Here is a 6,553-nt window from a genome sequence, read left to right as displayed (position 1 = left end):
GATCTACTCTGGAGAATGTTCTGTGCACACTTGAGAAGAAAGTGTAATCTGCTGTTTTTGGTTGAAATGTCCTATAAATATCAATAAAATCTATCTGGTCTATTGTGTCATTTAAAGCTTTTTCCTTATTTATTTTCATTTTGGATGATCTGTGTATTCATGTAAGTGATGTGTTAAAGTCCCCCACTATTATTGTGTTACTGTCAATTTCCTCTTTTAGAGCTGTTAGCAGTTGCCTTTTGTATTGAGGTGCTCCTATGTTGGGTGCATATATATATAAAATTGTTATATCTTCTTCTTGGATTGATCTTTTGATCATTATGTAGTGTCCTTCCTTGTCTCTTGTAACATTCTTTATTTTCAAGTCTATTTTATCTGATATGAGTATTGCTACTCCAGCTGTCCTTTGATTTCCATTTGCAAGGAATATCTTTTTCCATCCCCTCACTTTCTTTCTGTATGTGTCCCTAGGTCTGAAGTGGGTCTCTTGTAGACAGCATATATATGGGTCTTGTTTTTGTATCCATTCAGCAAGCCTGTGTCTTTTGGTTGAAACATTTAATCCATTCACGTTTAAGGTAATTATCGATATGTATGTTCCTATGACCATTTTCTTAATTGTTTTGGGTTTGTTTTTGTAGGTCCTCTTCTTCTCTTGTGCTTCCCAGTTAGAGACGTTCCTTTAGCATTTGTTGTAGAGCTGGTTTTGTGGTGCTGAATTCTCTTAGCTTTTGCTCATCTGTAAAGCTTTTGATTTCTCCATCAAATCTGAATGAGATCCTTGCCGGGTAGAGTAATCTTTGTTGTAGGTTCTTCCCTTTCATCACTTTAAGTATATCATGCCACTCTCTTCTGGCTTGTAGAGTTTCTGCTGAGAAATCAGCTATTAACCTTATGGGAGATCCTTTGTTTGTTATTTTTCATTTTTCCCTTGCTGTTTTCAATAATTTTTCTTTGTCTTTAATTTTTGCCTATTTGATTACTATGTGTCTCGACATGTTTCTCCTTGGGTTTATCCTGTGTGGGACTTGCTGTGCTTTCTGCATTTGGGTGGCTATTTCCTTTCCCATGTTAGGGAAGTTTTTGACTATAATCTCTTCAAATATTTTCTCGGGTCGTTTCTCTCTCTCTTCTCCTTCTGGGACCCCTATAATGCGAATGTTTTTGTGTTTAATGTTGTCCCAGAAGTCTTTTAGGCTGTCTTCATTTCTTCTCATTCTTTTTTCTTTATTCTGTTCTGTGACAGTGAATTTCACTATTCTGTCTTCCACGTCACTTATCCATTCTTCTGCCTCAGTTATTCTGCTATTGAATTCTTCTAGCGTAATTTTCATTTCAGTTATTGTACTGTTCATCTCTGTTTGTTTGTTCTTTAGTTCTTCTAGGTCTTTGTTAAATATTTCTTGCACCTTCTCTATCTTTGCCTCCATTCTTTTTCCGAGGCCCTGGATCATCTTCATTATCATTATTCTGAATTCTTTTTCTGGAAGGTTGCCTATCTCCACTTCATTTAGTTGTTTTTCTGGGGTTTTATCTTGGTCCTTCATCTGGTACATAGCCCTCTGCCTTTTCATCTTGTCTATCTTTCTGTGAATCCACAGGCTGTGGGATTTTAGTTCTTCTTGCTTATGATGTCTGCCCTCTGGGGGATGAGGCTATCTCGAGGGTCTACATATTTGACAATGCCCAGGGCATGCCCAGGTGACACTGGTGTTGCCCAGCCACAAACCACACTTCAAGTAGCGAGACTCTAACTCACAGCATTTGCTAGGGCATGTGCATTTTTTATATATAATTTCTTTTTTATTGAAATATAGTTGAATTACAATGTGTTAATTACTGCTATACAGGAAAGTGGCTCAATTATACATATATACATATACACTCTTTTTCATATTCTTTTCCATTATGGTTTATCACAGGATATTGAATATAGTTCCCTGTGCTATACAGTAGGACCTTGTTATTTATCCATTCTATATATACCAGTTTGCATCTGCTAACTCCAAACTCCCAATCCAACCCTCCCCCATCCCCCTCCCCCTTGGCAACCACCAGTCTATTCTCTATGTCTCTGATTCTATTTCAATTTCATAGATAGGTTCATCTGTGTCATATTTTAGATTCCACATATAAGGGATATCAAATGGTATTTTTCTTTCTCTTTCTGACTTCACTTAGTATGATAATCTCTAGTTGCACTCACATTGTTGCAAATAGCATTATCATTCTTTTTTTTATTGCTAAATGGTATTCCATTGTATATATTTACCACATCTTCTTTTTCCATTCATCTCTCGATGGACACATAGGTTGTTTCCATGTCTCAGCTCTTGTGAATAGTGCTGCTATGAACATAGAGGTGCATGTATCTTTTTGAATTATAGTTTTGTCTGAGGGATCAATAAGCTTAAACTTCATGAATTTCATTGCCTTCAGGTATCAACCACCCTACCCTTCCGATGCCTTACAAAGGGGCAATTCAAAATGTTGGTATAGATGTTGAGAAAGTGAATAATTGTAGCAACTGGGTAAAAGATCATTTTCTAATTCTTACTTTCAACCTAACTGTAGGAAAACTGCATCGTTTTGTTAACCAATAGGCTATTTAAAATGATTTTTGATATATATTCTCTGATTTTTGCCATAAACCTCAGAAAGCATTTAAAGAAATGAATGGCACTGCTAGAACCAAAGTGCTTCTGCTCTTTTCTACTTAATTCTGTGAAAAGTTTTCTCAGGGAATATATTAATAAAAGTAAAAAACAGGAAAAGTATTGATGCAGAACTCTGTCTCATTTTCACAAAAAATAATATTGAACCTTGGATACTTAAATTACTTGAAGAAAAACCTCCATTTATCTCTTTAACAGGCACATTTCTAGTAACTTTTATATGTTTAACAATAATTTATCAAATTTTATAATGCATCCTATTGTCTTGACTAACTGTATGCAAATATTAATTGTAAAAAATATTTAACCCAGAAGAAAAATATTTAATACTTAGAAGATTATGGTTATGGGACTTTTTAAAAATTTAATTTCAGTGTCTATAATTTGCTGCAAACATTGCTCAGAAAATGATTTCCAAGCATAAAGATATAATATGATAAAATTCTGTAGAAGAAATCAAATGGAAATAAGATTATAAGGGAAAAAGAATGACATAAAATTTCCAACTCATTCATGGATATTTTAAGTAAAATTTCTGAATATCAAATTGTGATTGCATGTGGATTTCCTAAGTAAATTTTAAAAGACTATACAATAGTTTTATCTTAAGATTTCAACATGCCTGTGATATTTTGATTTATAATAATGAGTATATATAGACCCTTTGTCTTCATCTCCATTTCTGGCACAGAGCTCCTAAAACCCTTGGAATTTGTAAAAGAGTGATGGAGGTGTCTTTTATTATGTTAGTAAGGTGGCTTTGGGACTCTCCCTAAGGATGGGCTCTAATAATCAGAAGAACCTTGTGATTAGAGGGTTGGAACTTTAGTCCAACTCCCTGATCTCCAGGAAGGGGAGAGGAACTGGAAATTGAGTTCAGTCACCAATAGCCAATGATTTAATCAATCATGGACATGTAATGAAGCCTCCATAAAACTGAAAAGGATGGAGTTCAGAAAGCTTCCAGGTTAGCAAATACATGGAGATTTGAGGAGAATGGTGTGCTCTCAAAGGGCACAGAAGCTCCGAGCCCTTTCTCACATACCTTGGCCTCTGTGTCTCTTCCATCTAGATGTTCCTGAATTATATCCTTTTCTAATACACCAGTGATCTAGTAATAAAATATTTCTCTGAGTTCTGTGAGCCCCTCTAGCAAAATTAATCAAACCCAGGGAGGGGGATTGGGTCATTGGAACCCCCAATCTACAGCACAGAAATACAGGTGACAACCTGAACTTGTAATTGGCGTCAGAAGGGAAGGCAGGGTGCCCTCTATAGGACTGAGCCCTCAACATGTGGAATCTAATGCTAGCTCCAGATAAAGAGTGTCAGAATTGAGTTGAATTGTAGGACACCCTGCTGGTGTCTGAAAATTTCTTGTTGGTGGTGATGCTGAAAGCTCAGCATCTGTGCACTGGTGCCAAATCAACTCTTAGAGACAGAGTTTTGGGTGAAGTAGAAAAGAAGAGCTTTATTGCTTTGTCAGGCAAAGGGGGACACAGCAGGCTCCTGCCCTCAAAAACTATGTGTCCCAACCCAAGGGAGTTTGATAAGGAGTTTTATGGCAACCGTTCAAGGGTGGGGTTGCTGATAAGATTAAGGTGTGTGTACTCCTCTAATCTGGTCTCAGGTAATCTTGATGAGCTTCTCTGGTATGAAGAATGCTGACATCTTCCATTTGTTGGGTTTTAATTCTATAAAGAGTTTAAAGACATTGTTGCGTGTCTCCCTTGAGGAGGAACCAGGACCCTGCCCCTAGGCTGCACTATTGTTTCTTGGCTTCTCCTCCCTTGTCTTTGTATCCCTTCCCTTCCTGGATTAGCAACTGTTCGAACCTGCCCTTTGGAACTCAGGAAAGGTCATGGAGGTTGGAGTCTGTTTCCTACAAGAAATGGGGGACAGAAAGGCTTGCATGCACAGGACCTCCACAGGATCCTACTCAGTTTCAGTGGGATGCACACACACACACAGACACACATTGAAATTGGGTACAGAACCCAAAAGAATACTGAAACATATATATATTTAAACATACATATTTTGAAATTACTTAAAATTATGATGAACATTGTCCATGTACCAATGTGCTGGAGGTACACAGTTTTCCAAAACTTCTTAGAGCTTCTATGAGCCCGTGAAGTCTGGGGATCATAGCTCTGTGCAAGCTGTCTCCACGTGTCCATGGCTTACTCCACCGACCACTCCAGTATGGCTCTGCCTCACCCTTAGCAAGGCCACTCTAGCTCAAGTCATGAATGTTCAGCACGTGTATGACTTCATCTCAACTAATTATAGCTGCAAAGACCCTATTTCCAAATACACTCATATTCTGAGGTACTAGGGATTAGGACTTCAACATATACTTTTGGGGAGACACAATCCAACCCATAAGAGTGACCAAGTCTCAGAGTTTTCTTTGGTAAACACTCAAAACCCACTCTCTTCTCTTCACTCCCCAGGTTCTTGGATTTCAATGGCCCCTCATCTTGTCTCCTTTGTGGACTCCTCCTCTCTTCCCTGACCTCTCAAGTTTGGAGTGCCAGGACCTCCATTCCAAGCACATATCTCACTCTGAGTCTCCCCTCCTTGAGGTCACCCATGCCCTCACTTTCCCATCCCCAAATTGTCAATTATCTCTTATCTTGACCTCTCCTCTGAGCCCCAGACCCAAATGTCCAACTGTCTACTTAAAATAACCTCTTAGTTATTTCACAAACATCTCCCACCTACTGCTTCCCAAATTAAATTTCCCATCCCCCTCTCCATCTGCTCCCCTTCCAGTTCTATCTCAGTAAATGACACCCAAATACCCCCAGTTGCTCATGTCAGTAATCTGATCATCATCCTGGATATCTTCCTCCTTAAAATATATCTAGAATCCACAGAGCATTCTCCGTTTCCCTTGCCAATACCCTAAGCCACACCTCCATCATCACTATCCTGAAAACACTGCACTTTGGGTAAAATCCAAAGTCTATTCAAAGCCTTCAAGGTCCCCACATGTCATAATTAATTATTTAGGCAAATGCACCTGTGTGAGACTTCACTATTTATTTGATCAAAGCATAGACATTATGAAGTTAGAAGTCTACTTTTAGATTTCAGTCTGGTACAAATAACAACTCCAATTATTATACTTGTATGGTCCCATAAGACACTAACCAATTTTTTATCTATTAGAAAATTTGTTTCTGCATTCCTTTGACTTTCTGATTATATACATCTTTGTTCCATGAATTCTTCTTTGAATCAGCCTTGTGATCCTGCTGGTTCCCTCATTAACTAACAAGAATACAATTTTTGTCATGTGATCCTTCTATAATTGAACAAGGACAATGTTTTTAACTTTCCAAAAATTAGACTTTGTTTCGGAGATGGTTGAACATGTCCAAGTGGACTCCCGAGCCAGAACCAATTAATGTGTTTTTCCAAGAAGTATTCTGCATGGACTTGTCTTTTCTAGGCCTCCAGGGTAATTTTCCAGCAGTACTGGAACTTCACTCTTTCTTCTCTTTTTTCTTTAACCTGATGCCAAGCCCTTCCTTTTCCTTTCAAATCTTGGCCAAATTTGGTTCTGGTTCTGGTCTGTGTGGAAGTCTGCAAGCTCTCTTTGTGTCTGTGCACTTATGTGTTTGCACATAGCTGGTAAGTTATTGTTGCGATTGCTATTGTTGTTATCAGAATGATGACTAGGAACCTGGTTTAATGGTTTGCCCATTTAATGAGTTGTGTTGATTGAGCTGGTAAAGGGTGGCAGTTTCCAGTTGGTTAGTCTTTTCTCTTTTCTTGCTTACATGTGATCACAGATCAATTCAGAGAGAATAAGCTTTTTGAGAGCTAGACTGGTGAGGCTTTCTGTTTCTGTGTTCTCTCTGACC

Source organism: Delphinus delphis, chromosome 3 (genome assembly GCF_949987515.2).
Source record: "Delphinus delphis chromosome 3, mDelDel1.2, whole genome shotgun sequence".
Classification (NCBI taxonomy): domain Eukaryota; kingdom Metazoa; phylum Chordata; class Mammalia; order Artiodactyla; family Delphinidae; genus Delphinus; species Delphinus delphis.
The sequence above is the reverse complement of the archived record's forward strand: the minus strand, read 5'-3'. Positions refer to the sequence as shown.